The sequence below is a fragment of the Hyperolius riggenbachi genome, chromosome 3 (genome assembly GCF_040937935.1).
Source record: "Hyperolius riggenbachi isolate aHypRig1 chromosome 3, aHypRig1.pri, whole genome shotgun sequence".
Lineage (NCBI taxonomy): Eukaryota > Metazoa > Chordata > Amphibia > Anura > Hyperoliidae > Hyperolius > Hyperolius riggenbachi.
The window spans coordinates 301,941,239-301,963,098 of NC_090648.1; the positions used below are offsets into that span (position 1 = coordinate 301,941,239).

Here is a 21,860-nt window from a genome sequence, read left to right on the forward strand (position 1 = left end):
CTATGCAGGCTTAGGAAGTTGAGCAGGATGTGACAAACCTCTCCCAGACCAGCAGGAAAGGCAATTTAATCATGGTAGGATCACTCTTACTGTCCTGGACAGGTACAAATTATGTATGGTTGGGAGTTGATGCAAAGCATAGTTTTAGGATAAGTTTAAACTGTATCTGTTGTTATTCCCATGTTGCACATAGCAATGAATTTCAAAACTAATCTCTTCCAGCAGTGCCTGCATTGCAACACACAGTACCTCATTGCCATTCAGGCATAATGCAAGCATACTATGCACGTTGTCTGGTAGCACACGGTTTGGCTTGTTATTACAACGAAACCCGATGCACCATGGACACAATACACAGATCGATATGTGAACTTAAAGGGAACCCGAGGTGGGGTTGTGAAATCCTATTAGGACACAGAGGCATATTCTGTATACAGGGTGGGCCATTTATATGGATACACCTTAAAGGAAACCTAAACTGAGAAGGATGTGGATTTTTCCTTTTAAAATAATACTACTTGCCTGACTCTCCTGCTGATCCGGTGTCTCTAATACTTATAGCCACAGCCCCTGAACAAGCATGCAGATCAGGTGCTCTGACTGAAGTCAGACTGGATTAGCTGCATGCTTGTTTCAGGTGTGTGATTCGGCCAATACTGCACCTAAAGAGATCAGCTGGGCTGCCAGGCAACTGGTATTGTTTAAAAGGAAAAATCCATATCCCTTTCAGTTTAGGTTCCCTTTAATAAAATGGGAATGGTTGGTGATAGTAACTTCTAGTTTGTAGCACATTAGTATATGTGAGGAGGGGAAAGATGGGTGGTGGCCATGGCGGCCATTTTGAAGTCGGTCATTTTGAATCCAACTTTTGTTTTTTCAATAGTAAGAGGGTCATGTGACACATCAAACTTATTGGGAATTTCACAAAAAAAAAACAATGGTGTGCTTGGTTTTAACGCAACTTTATTCTTTCATGAGTTACTTTCAAGTTTCTCTTTGTTTACAGCCATTGACATGTTGCGTTAAAGCATAACCAAGAGCCCCTGTCACTCACACACACACACACACACACACACACACACACACACACACACACACACACACACACGCACAAACACATACAGGACCCATTTCTATCTTTCTTCTGGCCTGTGTGACTCTTCAGGCCACTTTAAAATTTTATCACACCCCCGGCCAGTGACATCACGCCGCCACTGATTGGCCGCCGGGTCCCCGGAAGAAGAGTGGGGATATGGGGATTCCGGCGGCCGAAGAAAGGCTGCAGACAGCTGGGGACAGAGGCTGGAGTCCCGCTATGCAGCACTGATCGCGCATGGGACTCCTAAACAGTTAAAAGAGCAGGGAATTCCCTACCCTGACCTGAGTTTGGGATTACCGCTGATAGCTAATGTTTCCTACCCCGAACTCAGGTCGGGCTTACTGCCAGAAAGGCTACATAAACCTATAAACAATTACATTTAAAATGAATTGTTTACCTCCCACATTTCAAAAAAAATGCACAAATAAAATTTTGAATAAAAAAAACAAACATATAAATAGTTACCTAAGGGTCTGAACTTTTTTAATATGCATGTCAAGAGGGTATATTACTATTTTTTTTAATTATAAGCTTGTAAATAGTGATGGACGCAAAACTGAAAAATGCACCTTTATTTCCAAATAAAATATTGGCGCCATACATTGTGATAGGGACATAATTTAAATGGTGTAATAACCGGGACAAATGGGCAAATAATATACAGTCATAGACTTATGCCTGCACCGTGTACGTCAGCCAGTAACACTGCTGCAAGGAAAATTATCACACTGTGCCACAAGGGTACCAGTGTGAAAGGTCCCTTGAAATATAATTGTATCGCGTGATGTTATATTATTTATTGGAGCCCAATGACGTAGTGTGAAAGGAGCCTAAATCTATGATCCTGGAGCATGTATAATCTAATGAACATCACAGCTACTAAAATTGTTTGTATGTTCTCATTAAATTTCAAAACATTAAATCCCTATACACATATTTTGACACATTTCTTTTATAGCGTTTTGCGTATGTTATATGTCTTTTTCTAATAATAGAGAGAGTGCTCTTTTTATGTGTCATGTGAGCCTAACTGATTATATATTCTGATGCCTATATTTGGCAATTGATGTACAGAGAATAGGCTAATGATGGGTAAGTTCTCCTACAGGCAATAATGAAATCCCTTATTTGACATAAAATATTTGCTGTACTCTGATATTCTAATTAGCGAGGTTTTAATCAGTCTTAAAATCACATATGCACTAAATCAAAGACATTAATCCTTGCAGCAAAACTGTTCAGTGGTAATGTAGAAGCCGTTTCCCTGCCCATTTCAACACATGAAACTTGGCAAGTACTAATCCATCAAGTGGCTATATAATATTCCAACCTTGTGCCCAGGATATTATACTGCTCAGTTTTATGACTGTAATTCAAACAACAAATCGCACATAGAAAATGATAGATAGCACAGATGAAACAGAAATTGATTTGTATTCTTGAAACAATTTGCAAAACATTTATTTACAGAAAGTTACAGAGGCTGATGTGGAACCATTAGGTTAAAAAAATCTTACTGTAAATGACAACTTAGTAGAAATAAAGTCTTTTACAGTGCATTTAATTCTGGAACAAATTTACATTTTACTATAAAAGTATGTGTACACCCACATTTAGAATTTTACAGTTTTTAGTCATGGTACCCCTTTAACCATTTCCCCACCACAGGTTATTTCCTCCTAAAAAACAGCGCAATTTTCATGCTCCTCCCATTCGTTCGCCAATAACTTTATCTCCACTTATGACACTGAAGTAATCTGTACATTGGGGTTTTTTTCGCCGCAAATTAGGCTTTCTTTGAGTGGTACTTTTTGCTAAGAATTATTTTATTTTAGCTGCATTTAAAGAGAGTAGTAACAAAAAAAATCATTATTTCTTAGTTTTTAGCCTTTATAGTTTTAAAATAAAAAAGTGCTGCAGTAGAAAGAACCCACACGTTTTATTTGTCTGTTATTAAAATGTTTAAATTGTGTCTCTAGTACAATGCATTGCATCAATATTTTATTCAGAAATAAAGGTGTATTTTTTCCATTTGCGTTTCTTTGTACTAAATCAATAATTACAATCCCTAATTTGCAAAAGTAATAGTGATCTGCCCTAATGACATACATATTTTTTTTTTTTTTTTAAAGTCCATAAGGTAACTATGCTGTCATTTTTTATTTTTTTTACAATAACAATAATTATAGTTACATAGATAGGAGGGGGAAATACGGGGTTAAAAATTGCAAATCTTTTTATTCATTAAAATTTTTAGGTGTATTTTTATTTTTGGCCACTAGATGCCCCCATACTATCCTGTGTACTGAACAGGAAATAATGAAGAGCTGTGAATGACGACAGCATCTAATTGATGCCAGATCATCATTGACTGCACTGGCACTGTGATTGGTGAGTACCGATAAGTACTGTTCCGCAGGGGGGTTGCGGGAGCTGCGGGGGGTCACGGTAGCGCATACATGTAAACAGCATGATACGTGTATCTAATCTGATGCTAAAGTGAAATCCACGGGCATAGATACACAATGCAGTGGTTGGGAACTGCTTAAGGTACTGTTTGCCATGCTCTGACTGACCAGTCATTTTAGCCAATCAGCTCCTTTGTTTACATCACATCATGTCAGTCAGGTATTTCAGAATTGTTTTTTTTTTTTTCATGAATTAGGGCGAGCATTATTAAAGTTTTTGTAGTATTTTAGAAAGTGTTTACATTTCAATACACTCTATCCACACTGTGAACAGACATGGATTAAGATGTAATGGAGCCCTAGGCAAGGTAGTAGTTTTGGGGCCCCCTTGTTGTCCTTTTAGTAAGCTGAAGTGGAGAGAGGTCAAAAAAGGTGGCAGATGGGCCCCTTGACACCCATTAGGCCCCAAGCACCTGCCCAGGTTGCCTGGTGCATGATCTTGCTCTGACTGTAAATAAGGTAAATAGTGCATATTTGTAAAGAAACATAAGGCCACTCTTCATACCAGACCAGTCATGCCCACTCTTCCACTGTGTAGCATATAAGAAATATAGGTCCTGATTGTAACGATCGGTGTCTGCACGCAGAGAGAATCTGATTATTGGTGATCTACAGTATCACCATGAATACAGATCTATACCTGATTATGGATGATCTGCAGAATCACCAATAATACAGATATAGCGCTAACCTCTGGACACCTCTAGATATATATATATATATATATATATATGGTGAGTGTTTGGTGTAACAGTATGACTTTGAGTAACCCACCTGATGAACAGGTGACCCTAAGCAGTACAGAAGATACTGCTATGGAGAGTACAGAAACCTTCCAGCAGACTCTCCAAGGGGTGGAGTCAGGCTGAAGGTAGGAAGGACCAGATAGTGAGTGACACCTGAAGGTGGATGTCACTGACTGATCTTGGAGACTATGGCCTCAATCCACTAAGATCATGCTGGAGATAATAAGGCAAGAGATAACTTACCTCCACACAGTGAGAGAGTTATTTTATCTCTTCATTCCTTAAGTTACCTCTCCTGTAGTTAATTTACCTCATCTGTAGTTAATTTACCTCCTCTGTAGTTAATTTACCTCCTCTGTAGTTATTTTCACACGCAGTTAATAAACAGCCTGTCTTTAACTCTGGAGTTATTTTAAGGATTGAAGAGTTAACTTAAAGACAGAAGAGTTAACTTTAGGTTTGCCTGAGGTAAAATGTTTCAAGAATACGACATGCCTTATCACCATGGTGATAACTCTAGAAGAGTTATTAAAGACAGGAGATAAGTTTAGTGAATTGAGGCCAGTCTCTTAAGTGGAGAGAGATAGCTCTCGAGGTCGGGCAAGCCAGGTCGGCAACACACAGACAGATAAAGTACAAAGACAGAAGGCTGATTCGGTATCCAAGTCAGGCAGGGTTTGGCAACTAGATATCAGATATGCGTGGTACCGAATCAGAAAGCAGAGAGATAGTCAGGAAAGCAACAGGTCATAACAAATAACAAACAATGCCTAGTCTTGGGTGTGAGGTCTGTGGTCTCTACACCCGGGAACTAGTCTGAAGTATAACAGAACGATAATACAAGTTCCCTAGTCTTGGGTGTGAGGTCCTTGGTCTCTACACCCTGGAACTAGTCTGAAGTATAACAGAATGATAACACAAGTTCCCTAGTCCTGGGTGTAAGGTCCTTGGTCTCTACACCCTGGAACTAGTCTGAAGTATAACAGAATGATAACACAAGTTCACTAGTCTTGGGTGTGAGGTCCGTGGTCTCTACACCCTGGAACTAGTCTGAAGTATAACAGAATAATAACACAAGTAATCTGGCTCAGTGTGAATTCCCAGGTCTTGCTGGTTCAAACACACTGTTGGATCTGACTAAGGTCTGAGTGCTTCCACGTAGTGATCGCAACGGCAGACAACGAGAGTGGCCAGCAGTAACCATATATAGCGCATTGCTCTCTGGCGCCACCCTGAAGTGATTAACCAATGGCTACCAGCTCTGAGGTCAGCTGACCGGCCTGGTCAGCTGATCCCTCCTTGGCCATCATAAAAGTTCTGCCTTTCAGCGCGCACGCGCGTATTCCTAAACCTGTGTGAACTAACAGGCTCAGCCACACTAGCTGCACGCTGCTGCGTGCAAACCGCCGCACTGGACGCGGAACCAGCCGCCTTACTGTCGTTACAGGCGGCGGCTTTTCCGCGTTCTGCCATGTCTCTAGATGCACGCTTCCGTGTGCAGACCGCCGCGTTGGACGCGGAATCAGCCGCCTTGCTGTCAGTACATGCGGCGGCTTTTCCGCGTTTTCTCACAGTACCCCCCCTGAGGAGTGGACTCCGGACATCTCCTACCCGGCTTCCCAGGATGCAAGTTATGGAATTCCTTTTTCAACTCCTCTGCGTACATACGACAGTCTGGCACCCAAGTTCTTTCCTCTATGCCATACCCCTTCCAGTGAACCAAATATTGCATGGAGTTCTGCACAAGCCGTGAGTCCAGAACCTTCTCAATTTCATACTCAGGTTGGTCATCAATCAACACCGGGGGGAGGGGAGCGGAATCCACGTGCACTGCCGGCTTGAGCAAGGACACATGAAATGATCTCACACCTCGCATGCTGGTAGGGAGATCAATGGCATAAGTGACATTATTGATTTTCCTGGTTACTGGAAAAGGACCCACAAATCTAGGACCTAACTTGGGTGACAGTTGCTTTAGAGCCAAATGTCGAGTGGACACCCAGACCAAGTCTCCTGGAAAAAATTCCCATTCAATGAAACGTCTCTTGTCAGCCTGTTTTTTCTGGTTCTGAAAAGCCCTCCCCAGATTTCTTTCAACCATTCCCCAAATCTGTTTTAAAGACTTTTGCCAGCTCTCCAGTGCTGGAAACGGGGTAGAAGCCACTGGCAATGGGGTGAACTTAGGTAACCTTCCCGTCACCACCTGAAATGGGGAAAATCCTGAGGAGGAACTCTTCAGATTGTTGTGTGCAAATTCTGCAAACGGCAAAAATTTGACCCAGTCGGTTTGTGCATCTGCAACGTAACACCTCAGAAATTGTTCCAGAGACTGGTTCGTTCTTTCGGTCTGGCCATTGGTCTGTGGGTGGTAGCCTGATGAGAAAGAAAGCTCCATGTCTAACTGATGGCAGAATGCCCTCCAAAACTTGGAAACAAATTGGACTCCCCGATCTGACACTATATTTTCCGGAATGCCATGCAGCCGGAAAACATGCTGGATGAAGAGATCAGCCAATTCCTGGGCCGAGGGGAGTCCTTTCAGGGGGACAAAATGTGCCATCTTACTGAATCGATCGACTACCACCCAAATGACTGTCATGCCCTCAGACCTGGGGAGCTCGCCCACAAAATCCATGGACAAATGGGTCCATTGTTCACTCGGAGCTGGCAGAGGCTGCAATGTTCCAACAGGTGCCTGACGAGAGGGCTTGCTCCTAACACACACTGCACATTCCCTCACATACTCCTTGCAGTCAGTTGCCAATGACGGCCACCAAGCACATCTAGCAATGAGATCTTGAGTTCTGGTGGCCCCAGGATGCCCAGCATTCTTGTGGGAATGGAACAGCTGCAATATTTGTAAGCGAAAAGGCAGTGGTACAAACATGACCCCCTCAGGCTTCCCCTCTGGTACATCTTGTTGGAACGGACTCAGCGTGACTGACCAGTCTTTCCAGGTCTCAGTGGCTGCCAGAACCATCTTTTGAGGAACAATGGTTTCTGGGTCTGAGGGCTGTGCTGTCTCGGGCTCAAAACATCTGGACAAGGCATCAGCCTTGATGTTCTTACTACCAGGGGTATACGTGATTACAAATCTGAATCTTGAGAAAAATAATGACCACCGGGCCTGTCAGGGGCTAAGTCTCTTAGCGCCTTCAATGTACTCCAAATTCTTGTGGTCAGTGTAAACCGTAATGGTATGTTCTGCCCCTTCTAGACAATGTCGCCATTCCTCAAAGGCCAATTTGATGGCTAGAAGTTCCCTATTGCCTATATCGTAGTTTTTCTCTGCGGGTGAAAACCTACGGGAGAAATAGGCACAAGGATGCAGTTTTCCCTGCAAACTGGAACGCTGAGACAGCACAGCCCCTACCCCTACCTCTGAGGCATCTACCTCCACGATAAAGGGGAATGAGATGTCAACATGTCTCAGTATGGGTGCAGAACAGAACAGTTTCTTCAGGGTGGAGAAAGCAGCATGGGCCTCAGGGGACCAATGGTGAGTGTCTGCCCCTTTTTTGGTGAGACTGGTGAGAGGTGAAATCACCGTAGAGTACCCCTTTATGAACCTCCTATAGTAGTTGGCGAACCCCAGGAATCTCTGGAGAGCTTTTAGCCCTACAGGTTGGGGCCACTCCAAGACAGCTGAAACTTTCCCAGGGTCCATAGAGAGGCCAGAGGTCGAAATTATGTACCCCAGAAAGGCAACAGAGGTCACTTCGAAAATGCACTTCTCCAATTTAGCATACAGCATATGTTGTCTTAATTTTCGCAACACAAACTTAACATGCTTTCTGTGTTCTGAGAGGTTGGACGAGAAAATTAGTATGTCGTCTAAATACACCAAGACGAATTTGTCCAATACCTCTCTGAACACCTCATTAATCAACTCTTGGAAGACGGCCGGGGCGTTACACAGCCCGAAGGGCATCACTAGGTACTCGTAATGCCCATCGGCCGTGTTAAAGGCCGTCTTCCATTCATCACCGTCCCTGATACGCACAAGATTGTATGCACCCCTTAAATCCAGTTTTGAGAAAATCTTAGCACTGGTGATCTGGGTAAACAAATCGTCTATCAAGGGCAGGGGATAACGATTCTTTACTGTAATTTTATTTAAGCCCCGATAATCAATGCATGGACGGAGGCCTCCATCCTTCTTTTTCACAAAAAAGAACCTGGCCCCTGCTGGAGACCCAGAAGGACGAATAAAACCCTTAGCTAGATTTTCTTGGATGTATTCTTGCATGGCTAATTTCTCTGGCCCAGACAGATTGTAGAGATGACCTCTAGGGGGCATACAACCAGACCTGAGATCAATGGGGCAATCAAAAAGACGGTGGGGAAGAAGTTTGTCGGCTGACTTAGGACAAAACACGTCCGCGAATTCTGAATACTGATCTGGCAATCCCTCCATGTGAATCTTGGTTTCACCCAAGGTTACCTTCTCTAGACAATGATGATAACAATGGGTAGACCAGCTCGTTAGCTGACCTGTAGCCCAATTGATCTGAGGCGAGTGAAGTTGTAACCATGGCATACCAAGAATGATCGTGGAGGTTGTCATTCGCAACACCAGGAACTGCAAATTCTCTCTATGTAACACCCCTACCGTAACCCTTAACTCAGGGGTTTGAGACAGAGGGTGGTTACTCTGCAGGGGAGAGTCATCCACTGCAGTGACCAGAATCGGTTGCTTCAATAGGGAAATTGGAATTCCCAATTTCTTAGCAAATTCATAATCCATAAAGTTGGCTGCTGAGCCAGAGTCAATGAAGGCTTCAGTGGTTTCTGTCTTATCCTTTCAAGATATAGTACAAGGGAAGAGCAAATGTTTATCATCTAGAGGTAACGACTGCGCGCCTAGGGTATTACCTCCGACTACACCTAGGCGGCAGCGTTTCCCGACTTCTTGGGACAATTATGCACTTTATAACCCCCCTCTGCACAGTATAGACAGAGCTGCTCTGTTTCTCTGCGCCTCCGTTCCACCCGAGACAATCTCGATCAACCAATCTGCATTGGTTCTGGTGGAGGCGAAGCGGGTGGAGATGAAACAGATGGAGGTGCAACGTAGGACACATATCTCACATTGTTCCTACCCCGAGTCTGCCTTTGGTAACGTAAGCGACGATCAACCCTGATGGCCAAAGATATGGCCTCATCGACAGATTTCGGCTCAGGATGATTTAGCATTAGCTCTGAGACCGCATTTGACAGTCCTGATAGAAAACAGTCTAGGAGCGCAAATGAGCCCCATCTAGCTGAAACTGCCCATTTTCTAAACTCAGCTGCGTAAACTTCCACCGGATCCCTGCCCTGCCGCAAAGTCTTGAGCTTCCGCTCAGCGGTAGAGGCAATGTCCGGATCATCATAAATTATAGCCATGGCTTTAAAAAATGCGTCAACCGAGGCTAGAGCCTCTTTCCCTGGCTGGAGATTATATGCCCAGGTCTGGGAATCCCCTGACAAAGTCTTAATAAACGTAATTCTTTGTGCTACCGTTCCTGAAGAATTAGGTCTCAACTCAAAGTACGATAACACTCGATTTCTGAAGTTCTGAAAGTCAGATTTATGGCCAGAAAACCTTCCAGGTACAGACATGCGTATGTCTGTGCTAAGAGGAGATCGCACTGTATCTACAGCCGTCTGTAAGGTTTGTGCAGACCCAGACAAGGCATAGATCTGGATCTGATGATCGTCCAGCACTCGGATGAAATTTTCCACCGAAGTGGTGAGTGCATCCAGACGGCTGTTGAGTGCGTCCATTTGGGTTTGGTCTGCCGTTCTGTAACGATCGGTGTCTGCACGCAGAGAGAATCTGATTATTGGTGATCTGCAGTATCACCAAGAATACAGATCTACAGTATACCTGATTATGGATGATCTGCAGAATCACCAATAATACAGATATAGCGCTAACCTCTGGACACCTCTAGATATAAATATATGGTGAGTGTTTGGTGTAACAGTATGACTTTGAGCAACCCACCTGATGAACAGGTGACCCTAAGCAGTACAGAAGATACTGCTATGGAGGGTACAGAAACCTTCCAGCAGCCTGAGACTCTCCAAGGGGTGGAGTCAGGCTGAAGGTAGGAAGGACCAGATAGTGAGTGACACCTGAAGGTGGATGTCACTGACTGATCTTGGAGACTATCTCTTAAGTGGAGAGAGATAGCTCTCGAGGTCGGGCAAGCCAGGTCGGCAACACACAGACAGATAAAGTACAAAGACAGAAGGCTGATTCAGTATCCAAGTCAGGCAGGGTTTGGCAACGAGATATCAGATATGTGTGGTACCGAATCAGAAAGCAGAGCGATAATCAGGAAAGCAACAGGTCATAACAAATAGCAAACAATGCCTAGTCTTGGGTGTGAGGTCCGTGGTCTCTACACCCGGGAACTAGTCTGATGTATAACAGAACGATAATACAAGTTCCCTAGTCTTGGGTGTGAGGTCCGTGGTCTCTACACCCTGGAACTAGTCTGAAGTATAACAGAATGATAACACAAGTTCCCTAGTCTTGGGTGTGAGGTCTGTGGTCTCTACACCCTGGAACTAGTCTGAAATATAACAGAATAATAACACAAGTAATCTGGCTCAGTGTGAATTCCCAGGTCCTCCTGGTTCAAACACACTGTTGGATCTGACTAAGGTCTGAGTGCTTCCACGTAGTGATCGCAACGGCAGACAACTTGAGAGTAGCCAGCAGTAACCATATATAGTGCATTGCTCTCTGGCGCCACCCTGAAGTGATTAACCAATGGCTACCAGCTCTGAGGTCAGCTGACCGGCCTGGTCAGCTGATCCCTCCTTGGCCATCATAAAAGTTCTGCCTTTCAGCACGCGCGCGTATTCCTAAACCTGTGTGAACTAACAGGTTCAGCCACACTAGCTGCACGCTGCTGCGTGCAAACCGCTGCACTGGACGCGGAACCAGCCGCCTTACTGTCGTTACAGGCGGCGGCTTTTCCGCGTTCTGCCATGTCTCTAGATGCATGCTTCCACGTGCAGAACGCTGCGTTGGACACGGAATCAGCTGCCTTGCTGTCAGTACACGCGCCGCCTTTTCCGCGTTTTCTCACACTGATGCACCAAAGGCTGGTAAATTTATTGTGCACAGATAGCCCATGGCATTTTCACCGGCAGTTATGCCAGACGAGCAGTGCCTATTACAGTATTAGCGACACGCATTACCAGGGTAATGTGCACATTGCTCGTGAAAGGCCCAGCATGGCGGTAATTACATGATGGGCGCTGCTCTCCCGGCATTAGTACCGGTACAATCTCTGTGTTGCTTGTGCGCAATAAATTTACTGGCCTTTCGTGCATCATTCCCATGCTTTACCTCCTTACTGTCCGTCTCCCTGTCCTAACTTTAATAAGCAAATGAAGTATTTCAACTTACTGGATTTCTGAGCCAAGAATACGTTAAATAAAAGATAGAGGATTTACAGAGACATACCCTGGAGTAAGCAATCAAGTTAACATTTTTATAGAACTTTTTCGTGCTAAACATTTATTCTATCTCTGTCAGCCGCGTGCCACACAGGTCACCCATACAGCTGCTAAATTTAATGGAATTACTATCAGCAATGCTTAGGAATTCCCAGCTAGTGCCAGACATGATCTTCCATCTGTTTCTGTTTCCATCTGGTCCATCGAGACAAATGTTAGAACTACAAGGTTTTTTTCCACCAATAAAACTAGACTATTACTTATTAATGTATCACATATGTTATCACAAAGTCTATGGAAAACAAGGCACTTCATTTTCAGTTTCACTGTCATATTAACATGCAACAGATGCACAATATGTTTAAGGACTAAAGAAAAAGAGGGATTTTCTTTGTATGCAATCTTTCAAAAGTTTGTTACAAAACAAGTTTAATGTGAATCTCAAGCTTAAATGTGTTTTTTATTAGTCCATGGAATGGAGAAAAGTTAGCAGCACTGTCTGGATTTATTCCTTTCTATGGCGTTGGTTCACAAAACCTTTTTAATTTTCTTGTCTTACGTTTTTATCTTCTCTTTATGAAACTTTTGAACCAACAATAAGCACAAATGTGCTAGAAACAAGTAGGAGAAGTAATATCGATGTCATATTTTTATTTTTGCTTAGAAATACCTGAAAATGTATATTATTGCAAAGTAAAATATGGGTAAGGGGCATGGAAATAAAAATAAAACGTGTTTTAGGCATAAAAATGTACACCAGCTCATAACTCACAACTGAACACAAAATTATATTGCAATCAGTGTGTGGGTAATCATTATGCAATCATCGCATGAATCCACCACCGCTTTAAGCATACACAAATTCAATTATGTGCATTATACTAGTGTGTTATTGCCAGTTTTCTTTGAATATTGGCAATTTGTTCACCTACTGACTAGGGCCTAACTACTTCTGGAGAGCCCCCCCCCCCCACACACACACAGACCTTTTGGCTGGTCCACCACAACCTCCATCATAGGGGAAGGGGGGAGCTACAGGGGCCTAGTCCTGTACAATGCAGAGCGGCAGTGGAGTGTTATACATTACCTGCTTCCAGCGGTGATATAGGACCATATTCACTTCCTGTTCAGTTTGCAAGTGTCATGCAGCCAGCCAATCACCATGTTGCTTCAGTCCCAAGTCATGTGACAGGGATGGAAGACACATGGTGATAGGCAGGCTGCACGGTACTTGCAAACTGAATAGGAACGGAAGAGGACCTATATAGCAGCCTGTTTTAGAAGGAGAACAGAGGCGCCAACAGGATAAAATATGCTAAAAACTTTACAATTTTCAAGGGAGGAAGTGATGGACGTGCCTCCCCGAAGCAGACATGAAACTGTCAATTTTCAAACAGATACATTTATTAAAATACTCCAAAAATACAAAGCAACGCATTTTGCAGGTATATTCCTGCTTCCTCAGGCAATAAGGAGGAGTGTACAACTGTAAAACCAGAGACAAAATAAAGCGCCATCAGACCACTGTTTGTATTTCAATCCGGAATATGTATATGATGATAATAATTATACATGCTGTGGGAATATTGTATCTAATATGCTGCCAGTGAGATAATGAAGATAAACGGATACAGAGAGTGGGGGGTGGGTATAATGGGGCTGATATTAGCGTAATAGTTTGTGCGTAATAGGGCGGTATTGGAATTGGTGGGTCCGTTAAGGTGGTGGGGTGTCAAAGGGATGTGAAGGGAGGAATTGCCAATATATGAGATATCAAATATATGCATACATACATATGCATGTACATACACCTATAAACACATGTGGGAGGGGCAAACTAAGTGAAACAAGTGTTAGGGCCGATATTGACGTAAAACTAAGAAAGGGAGTAACAGTGATATTCATTAATAAGTATAACGGTAGGACTTACCAGTGTAGTCTCTTGATAACGCTAAGCGCCTCTGTACTGGTGCAGGTGCTCTCAGCTTGTTAAATACCTGTGACTGGTCAAATTGACCAATCATGTTGCAAATGGGCATGGGGGCTGGTGAAGAAGTACAGGCAGGGGGCGTGTCTGGTGCCCAATGAGGTTTGGGGGAATTCATTATATAAGAATGTGGACGGTGCCCCCAGATCGTCGCACTAAGGATAGCGTCATGTTGTGGGCGGTGCGCCCATATCGTCACACCGGTATATAGTGAAACTTGCCGGAGCGGAAGGGGAGATTTAATTAGGTGGCCGCATGCGCAGTAGAGACGGGAGTTCCATGCGGACATGTTGGAAGTGGGCACTGAATCGGCCTGGAGTAGGTAATGTATAATGCTCTGCTGCTGCTCTGCCAGACTGCCTCCCCCCCCCCCCCCCAACAATGGTGGGGGTCACGGGCAAATGTTATTCCCCTGCCTACTGATATCACTTATTGACAGTTTGTTGTCTGTGATTTTGTTTTAAAACATTTGTATTTTTTATTTTATTTTTGAGATTTTTAGCATACATCAAATGCATAATCACGCAACTGCGAATCAGTTGAATCGTAACATTGTCACACAAGACAGGGATAGATTTGCAAAAGCTTCATAATAAATTCCTAGGAGGCAATGTTAAATCAGCGCCTGCAGGTAAAATCGAAACTTATACACCAAAGCAAACTCCCTCAACAATCCCTATCCCACCCTCACATCCCCTTCCCTCCCATCCCGATAGCTCTCTCATAAGGTGATCGAGAAAAAATGAAAAGCAGTAACACCGGTTGGAATGATAATCCAACTACCTATCATGCAGTCAATAGAAGAGGACCGATAGTGTCTCGTAGGTGTTCCTTACAATACCAGCCTGTGGGCTTAAAGGGGTCGACAAGTGACTGAATCTCATCCTTGGTGAAAATCAAATTAATAAAAGGTTTCCAATTGCCTGTGATTTTAAAATGAATGAACATATTTTTTTGATCTATCTTTTCATATTTTTAAGTACCAGCTATATCATGTTACCTGGCATAAGCAGGGTAACCTGGCCACCAAGACTTATTGTCATTGTTCCTTTATAATAGATTGTTGACTAAGCCTTTACATGAGCATTTATGCACAGTTTATTAGGTAGTTTTCTGTAATAATTTAAAGCTTCAAGTAATGAAGCACTGTTAACTTTGAAATAATGACACCTCACCATCTGTGCGCCCCCAAGGCCAGTAAGTATTTGTACTCTTTCCTTTGTGTTCAGGTTTTCCAGCTGAAGTCATTTGAATCTGAGTTAATGAGATGCTAGCAATAATTAATACCTGGATACAGAGATCCTCCTAAAATCACCCATAGTTGGCAGGTGCAGGTCACATATTTTATAGAATACAAAAGATGTACCGGTAGCCCACCGGTGGACAGGACCTAAGGAGGAGAGCGACCACCCAGATCCAGAGGGTCCGGGCAACCGAGCGGAAACGTTTTTGTTTCCACATGCACTTTCGGTGGTTGCCGGACTGAACCTAACTTTGATACAGTATGTACTCAGATACAAGTCAACCTCGTATATAAGTCGACTCCAATATTTGACCCTCTTAAGCTGGCATTTTTTAATTTCTCAAATATAGGTCTACCCAGCAAAGTAGTGGTCAAGTCCAAACCATCTGTCAGTATAATAAATGATGTTAACAGTGGGCATGTATGAGGCAAGATACCTCGAGCAACCCTGCATGATCTCCATGCATCTTCCCCACATTGTGCTTCTGTTAATGTGTTAATACATAACATTAACAGCAGCACAGAGTTGGAAACATACTTGCAGATCATAAGGTGTTAATTGGTTCAAGTATCTTGCCTGGGTTAGAAAAACAATGATAAGCACCAGCACACTTTACAGGAGCTGCCAGGGAAGATAAGCCCAGTGCTGCTCAAAGAAACAAGACTACAGTTTCCAGCCTGAGTGCTCAGGGCTGTATAAACAGCTCTGTCAACTTTACCAGTTTGGCCCTTTCACTGTACATTCAGGTGCTGGCTAGTTAAATGCAGGGTGGGTGAAGTCAGCTCCAGAGGCTGTCAGTGAATTCCTCAGTGTGGATGCAGCTGTCACCGCTGATAGCCTCCATAAACAAATCATTGGAACACGCTGGCTTCAGCTCCCATCCAGCATGTGTCTGCTGCTCTGATCCCCTCATCCACTTCCTCATACGTCACTGTGCAGGGCAGCCAAGTCTGTGTGTAGTGAAGGAAGCTGCACCCACTAGGGACAGCCAGCGAGCACACTGACCTGTGGCCAGAACAGAGGATTTACGAGCAGCCAGCGGGGTTAGAGCAGTAAAGGAGGCATCAGGTACAACAGGGGATTTTGAGCGGCTCCTACCCCCACAGTCACAGTTTTGCTGTGGCACTAACGATTTGTAGCCTTTATCACGGCATCACAGGGCACAGGCAGGGCCGGATTTATGGCAAGCCCACTTAGGCCATGACCTAGGGCGCCAGAAATTAAACATTTTTGGGGGCAGCTGAGGGGCAGTAAAGTGTGTGCAAGCTACAGGGCAGAGAGTAAATAAACAGCGTTGCGTCTGTATGATCTTGCCGCCCGCGGCTTGCCTGGCCACCAGCGGCAGCTTGCATTTACCCCAAGTCCTCTCTGCTCTCCTCCTCCTTCACACTCTGCAGTCGGACCTGTACCGCCTGCGGCCTCCCTGCATTCAGCGTGAATTGGCTAGCGCTAGTAGCAGGCGGCCGTGGGCTGGCTGAACGGGCAGGGGAGCTCTCTCACACATGGCTGAAAAATAAACAGCTGCCCCCTCTCCGTCATCGTAGCGTTACATACAGCAGAGCTGGAGGCAATGCTTGATTGTGTGCGCCCTCTGCACACACTGTCAGCAGCCAATTGCAGCCCTTACATCCTCCAGGAGTCCAATAGCACGGCTCGGGGGGAGTGGCTTGGCCTGCACTCCTATTTACACTGGCTGGTAGTAGGTAGGCATCATGTGACTTGGCCGCTGGGGCACCTTTCAGAGACATGATTGCCAGGTGTTGATCACGGAGAGGCAGGTCGCAGGTAGAGGCAGTGAGAAGCAGCAATGGACACAGCCAGCCAGGCAACTCGCATCATGTTGCCTGGCTGTAGCTCCCAGTCCCGGGGGGGGGGAAGGGGGCCATAGATCACTAATGGTTCTGTGCCACCGAGCTAATGGTTCTGTGCCACCGAGCCAGGCAGCACCAGCGGTACAAGATCAAAAGCTACAATAGATAAGATCTTTCACACTGACCTGTACCGCGATCAGATTAGGTAGCTTCAGTATACCGAAGATAAGATGATTGCCAGCGGCTGCTGAATGATTTATTGTCCATTCTGTCACTCCACATGTGTTAAGTCGCATCTACACGCGTAGATGCGGCCGCGATGCTCCTTATCAATCGAGCCGCTGGTGCGGCTCGATTGATAAGATCCGACAGGACGGATCTCCGCACCGCCGATTCCCTGCTCGATCCCCGCGATGGGACAATGGCAGGGAATCGTGCGGGAGATAAGCGGCGCCGGCGGGGACGAGCGGGCACGAGCGGGGAATCGAATGCGGCGCACGCGCGGCGAGCGGGGACGCGGCGGGCACGCTCGGGGACGCGCAAGAGGCCGCTGATCGCCACAACATCTCCCCAACATCTCCCCGTGTAGACGGGGCTTAACAGCTCCGTCCCTTCTCCAAACTTTTCTTCCCACACACTCTCTTGTTCTCTATTTCTGTCCTTTCTGGTTAATCTCTTCCCTATTTTGTTCACTCTCTCTCCCTATTTTACTCTCCCATCTTGTGCTCTCTCTCTCTCTCTTCCTCTTCTCCTTCTTTCCCACTCTTTTTCCTCTCTCTCTCTCTCTTTCTTTCTCTCTTTTCAATTTGACTGTCAGCTCACAATCTAATCCCTACCCCATACTCTAATGTCCTACCATATTATTATTATGTATTTATGTAGCACTGACATCTTCTGCAGCACATTACAGAGTACATAGTCATGTCACTGACTGTCCTCAGAGGAGCTCACAATCTAATCCTCCATAGTCATACTCTAATGTCCTACCATATTATTATTATGTATTTATATAGCCCTGACATCTCCTGCAGCACTTTACAGAGTACATAGTCATGTCACTGACTGTCCTCAGAGGAGCTCACAATCTAATCCTACAGTAGTCATAGTCTAATGTCCTACTATATTAAGTATTTATATAGCACTGTTATCTTCTGCAGCACATAACAGACATGTCACTGACTGTTCTCAGTGGATCACACAATCGGTGATATGATATTGTGTGTATGCTGGGGGCGGCGCTTTGTTGCTTGCTGACCTAGGGCGGTAAAAAGTACAAATCCGGCCCTGGGCACAGGTCAAATGTCCCGGCCTCTTCACAGAGCAGGAGAGTTTGCAGTTAACTATTTCACTGCCTAGAGTCTTTGCAGAGAACACTAAAATCCATGCATCATATCACACTCTGTAGCCTTGCCTCATGCTGAACTTCATCAGCATCACAACAACATAAAACTCCAGGCTCAGCAAGGAACTTCTTTGAAGTTGATAGAGAGTGAGATATAGAGATCTCTACCCTGGCTATCTGGTTACAGAGCATCTGAATAGTGAAGTGGATATCTTACCTTTTAATATGCTTGTGGAGTGCTAGAAATCCTGTATGGATCAATCATATTGGTTGCATTCCTCTATGTCAGGGGACAGGAACCCTTTAGGCTGAGAGAGCCATAAACGCCACATATTTTAAAATGTAATTTTGTGAGAGACATACAATATGTTCCAAACTGGGGCAGTGCGCATGAGCAGCAGAGGGCTCACGTCCCTGTAGCCATGGTGATGTGTATATAGTTGATCTGCCGGGCAGCGGAAATGTCAGATACGTCTTCAGCTTCTCTTGGGTTTTAGCAACATCCGCAATTTCCCTGAGAGCCAGACAGGAGAAATACCGACTAACAGCTTGTACAAATAGCTAGCTGACTTGGTTGATTCACTTTGTAGGATGAAATCCCTGCACTTTGGCCCAATAGGCTGCCTATTGGACTAATTAAAGTGCGGGGATCTCATCCTACAAAGTCACTGAACCTGACAGGGTCAAGACGAGAGTGGAACAATTGGAGCAGCCATTCGTTTTGGGGTAGTGTGAGTAAGTTAGTAGTGCATGCTACAGCAGTAGCGTGCCTACTTTGAAAATTTTATTTGCGCTGCCACACTAAGCCACGCTGCTTGAGCAGTGTAGCTTAGTGAATCAACCCCTGTTGATTTGTATGTGAGCCAGATGTAGCCATCAAAAGAGCCACATCTGGCTCCCGAGCCATAGGTTCCCTACCCCTGCTCTATGCTATTGCTTTTATTAATAACCCATATTGTGATACAAGATCCTTAATTAGGGATAGCTGTGTGATTTTATGCATTTACAGTCCTGGGACTAGAGTTATGAACTTGTAGGCACTGAGTTAACATTTCTGATATGTGAAGTTTTTTGCCAAAAATAATGAATTTAATATTTTGCACATTTCAGTCTTTATTTTCTTATTTAATATATTCATAACTCTTCATGTAGAGCTGTTTACTCTAATTCATATCCTTTATCACATATGTGTGCTGTGATTATTCTTTAAATAGCTTGCCTAACATCGCTCCATGTGCCAATCTCTGTGTAGGATGGAGGGGGAAGCTGCAAACTATAAGGGGTGTGGTTTTGAAAATGGGGGTGTGGCTAAAAGTGTGGCAGGGGCGTGTCTTCGTGTCCCTTTTTCTTGGCTCCAAAAGTTGGGAGGTATGCCCCCACCGGCTGTTTAGCATCCCGTGCTGTAAGAGCGGGGGTCAGTTCATTCTACAGCTTTCAGGGGGGAGCTGCACTTTGGTGACCCAGGCATCTGACTAAAGCAGAGACACACAATCTGGCTGGCAGCACTAGGATGGCAGAATGGTGCAAATGCAGAGTAGAGGGGACACTTGATACTACGATGGCAGAATGGTGCAAATGCAGAGTAGAGGGGACACTTGATACTAGGATGGCAGAATGGTGCAAATGCAGAGTAGAGGGGACACTTGATACTCGGCTACAAGTCCGAAATTTAGGTCTGATGCGAGTATAAGTCCCCCCCACACACACACACACTTCACAAAAGTAGATCAGACCTAAGTTTCTCCACTTATAAGCGAGTATATACGGGGTAACTGAAAATAGAAATATTAGACTATTTTCTTTGCTACAAATGTTCTATTAATTATCCGTACTACACATACATTTCATTATATCATCATTTTTTTTCCACTTCAGTGTCACTTTAAGATTAATAATTTGTGTTATAAAATAAAAAGTGTGACCCGTAAGTCAAATTCACTGCTTCCCCCATGCAGACTGGTATTCTGCAGAGAATCTGGAGCCCACTAATGTAAGGCTCTGTACTGTGAGCAATTACAGCCCACATGGTCAATACACATTGGGGGTATTTCACAAAAGAGCAATGGCAAAGAAGCTCATCCTCCCCTAATTCTCATGGAGGTGCAGGAATGCAGGAGGGAGGGGTGGAGATTTGGAAAGACAGGTGAATGGGAAACTTATGGTGGAGTCTAGGAACCATCTTTAATACTTAGGGGGGCTCCTGATGTCAGCACCTTTCTAGGCAATAGGCAAATGGGCATATTTTAAAATAGATTGCAAGGGATATGTTTAAAATATCTGTAATGTCAACACTTTTCCCTTCCTCACACTAACCTTTCCTGGCAATGGCTAACACTAACCTCCCTTTTCTCTGCCTAACAGTATCCTCCCTCTCTGTCCCTACTCCATGCCTAACACTAATCTCACCTTTGGAGCTTGGCTTTATTTTAGCCAAACATTTTCCTATCCCCTTACACTTACCCTCCACTCTACTGCTATGCGAGTTTGGCTACAGTGCAGCCGAACTAACAAATGATCTGACTACCATCCTTACAGCTATTCTTGTTTAGCTACAGTGTAGCTGAACTAATCCCCATTTCATGAGCTAATAACCGTATGATAACCGCTATATGATAGCCAAGCATCTACTCCCAAACTATTTGTATTGCAGGTACTGCCGAAGTGCACCTATCAAATGGCTAGCGCTGTATGTGACCATGCCAACTTTTGCCATATACATATTTGGCACCTCACTGCCTGTTTCCCAAGTTCAGTCCTGCCTGCCCAATCCTAGGTATGGACATTACAATTACATCTTTTGGATGTTTTTAATGATATGTTAATCATCATTACTGTTATTTCTTAACAAAAATAGAGGTATTTACCTCTTTTTTTAAAGATTGTGGATGTCAGTAAAACAGGTTTTTCATAGCATTATGCCTTAATGATAAGAACATCTGTTAGTATTCGTTGTACAGACATGTAAAGGAAACTCCCGGAGTTGCTTCAGAAACATGTACTTCCTTATTTACTTGAGCAGCCTTATGACGGAAGGTCATATTTCGCAGACTTTCATTCAGGCTTGCAGGCTTGATGATTCAAGCAGAGCACAACATGAGAGAAAACATCTTCTATACTCCATGAACGTTTACAAGAGGAAAATCCAAACTAACTGCAAACTGTAAGTAAAGATACAATTACAATCAGATGAGGGGAAAACAGCCCTGGTGTATCAGGGTACTACAGAAGCAAAATACAAGCTTAATTTAATAAGTTGGGCAAATGGCTATATTGCAACTTAACATTAGTGTTGCTTATACATACGAGTTACATTACCTCTGTTTGATTCAAAACAGTCAAGTTTTGGTGGTTTGAAGGGCGTCAAATCTGAACACAATCAATGTTAATGAGGGAAACTCAGCTGAGTTTTTTTCAGGGGCTCTGGGAGGGCAGCCAAATGCAGCAAAATGGCATTGCAAGTCCACCGCATGTCTGAAGGAAAATGTACAGCATCTTGGAGATCAAAATGAGAATGATGGAAATCCTTCAATTCACAGTTTTCTGAGGTCATTTCCTGTTGCGCACACAATCACTAGGGGTCATCTCTGGGACTCTCAACAGTGAACCCACTGGAAACACATAATTCTTTTTTGAGTTTTGAAAAACATTTTTTAAATACATTTGTTTATGCAATACAGACATCCCCTGCCAGCAATTGAGTTG

General features: G+C 44.2%; 1 protein-coding gene across 2 annotated transcripts in view; it reads left to right on the plus strand.

The window, feature by feature from the left end:
* LOC137563736 (mitochondrial inner membrane protease ATP23 homolog) overlaps positions 1 to 21,860 on the plus strand; it is an 82,913-nt gene that overhangs the window by 41,194 nt on the left and 19,859 nt on the right. The window contains exon 1 of one of the 2 annotated variants that reach the window (XM_068276605.1): positions 21,192 to 21,318. The exons of the other annotated variant lie outside the window; for it this stretch is intronic. The gene's annotated coding sequence lies outside the window, so the exon portion shown is untranslated. Of the gene's footprint in view, positions 1 to 21,191; positions 21,319 to 21,860 lie in introns of those variants that run through there. 2 annotated transcript variants of the gene reach the window in all.